We start from the raw sequence: 2017 nt of genomic DNA, 5'->3' as shown, positions 1-2017 counted from the left end.
CAGGCCAATACATTTAAACTTTTTTTTTTTTTTTTGAGATGGAGTCTCACTCTGTTGCCCAGGCAGGAGTGCAGTGGCACAATCTCGGCTCACTGCAACCTCTGCCTCCCGGGTTTAAGCCATTCTCCTGCCTCAGCCTTCTGAGTAGCTGGGATTACACGCAAGTGCCACCACACCTGGCACACCAATGGGGTTTCACCATGTTGGCCAGGCTGGTCTCGGACTCCTGACCTCAGGTGATCTGCCCACCTCGCTTCCCAAAGTGCTGGGATTACAGGTGTGAGCCACCACGCCCAGCCTAAATTTAAACTTTAAATCCAGATTCTGAGTCCAGGGTGTTTTCCACAGATATAACATAAAGTTACCAACAGGATGGAAAAATGTACAGAACATATGATCACATAAAGGGTTGGTAGGGAGTACTGCAGTTTGGTTACTTTGCCCCAGATATCCTTTTCTTCACACCTAAAAAATTTAACTTTATTTTTATTTATTTATTTTTTTGAGACGGAGTCTCACTCTGCCACCCAGGCTGGAGTGCAGTGGCACGATCTCGGCTCGTAAATGAGAGGAAAAGAGGACAAGAAAGAGAGAAATCTGACATTGATTACCACAAAGGAAGAAGAAGCATGGCCCCTAATCTCATTTCCATTGCTGTAAAAAAGCCCTGGAGAACAAAGGGCAGCTGTCCCATTACGTCAACCATGACTTTTCCAATTGCTTAAGTCACTCTCCTCTTCCACACTAATAAGATACTGCAATTTATATAGGATGGAAGATGGATAATGCAAAGTCAGAAACAGACAAGGTAACAGAGTTAGCACAAAATCCAGATTGGATTTAGACTGATTTTTTGCTAGAAACTGAGTAGGACAGTGACTTATGCAATAGGTGAGAAAGTTTTTGCTGGAAACTGAAGAGGACAGTGACTCAAGCAATAAGTGAGGAAGGTATAGGCCAAGAAATGAGACTGCCTTCCTTTACTGCTCCAGAGTATTTTGTAGTAATGAAAATGACGCTCTATAGTCTCCCATGTATTATTTTCTGTGGCAACTCTTCCTCCATAATTCCCTGAGCTGTCTTTTGTTTGTTTGTTTTTTAAAGACTAGATTTTTGTGGGGGGAGTGGGGAGGGATAGCATTAGGAGATATACCTAATGTTAAATGACAAGTTAATGGTTGCAGCACACCAACATGGCACATGTATATGTATGTAACAAACCTGCACGTCGTGCACATGTACCCTAAAACTTAAAGTATAATAAAAAAAAAGACTAGATTTTTTGGAGGTGTTATCTTCTACTTGCAAAATGGAATTTCTGCCTTTAAATTCTACAGTTGAAGAGTGTACCGAATTTTTCATTTCCTTTAAAATTTAAGAATCGAGTCACAAGAAAGCTGGATAGCCATACAATCATCCTGAAAAGTGCTTGAAGCAAAGCTTTAGTGAGATGATTTCAACCTCAAACTGTACAGCAAGCACACGGTTCTCCCAATGCCTTCATCATGATAGAGATGATCTTCCTGTAGTCTCTTTTGTTGTATGTCTGCCTAGGATGCTCTTTCCGGCTCTAATGAGTGAGGCTACAGACACATGTCACCGCTCCTTTCTCTTTACTCCTCTGACCTCAGATAGCATGCAGCCAGATTCTGTCTCCATCGTTACTGCAGAAAGTGCTATCTTTAAAGGAAGATGCCTTTTGCAATCTTGTAAGAACTCCAGCTGGTCCAACAAAGGTTGTAACTCTTTACTTTGGGGTGTCTTTATAAAAGCAACACTCTATAACCACCTGTTTTCTTATGTAAAATTCCCCCCAAGTCCTTAATCACTAGGCTCAACAATGCACTCAGGAGGTGTAAAGGCTACAAGTAAGATCTGAAAAGCTCAGTTTAAGAATTATAAACATGTTATTAATTATACATGGTAAATTGTACATGGTAAATAACATATGTGTTATTAATTATACCTTAACCTTCAGTTAAGGTCAACTGAAACTTCTTTAATGAACATTTGTATG

Source organism: Gorilla gorilla, chromosome 11 (assembly GCF_029281585.2).
Source record: "Gorilla gorilla gorilla isolate KB3781 chromosome 11, NHGRI_mGorGor1-v2.1_pri, whole genome shotgun sequence".
Classification (NCBI taxonomy): Eukaryota; Metazoa; Chordata; class Mammalia; order Primates; family Hominidae; genus Gorilla; species Gorilla gorilla.
The sequence above is the reverse complement of the archived record's forward strand: the minus strand, read 5'-3'. Positions refer to the sequence as shown.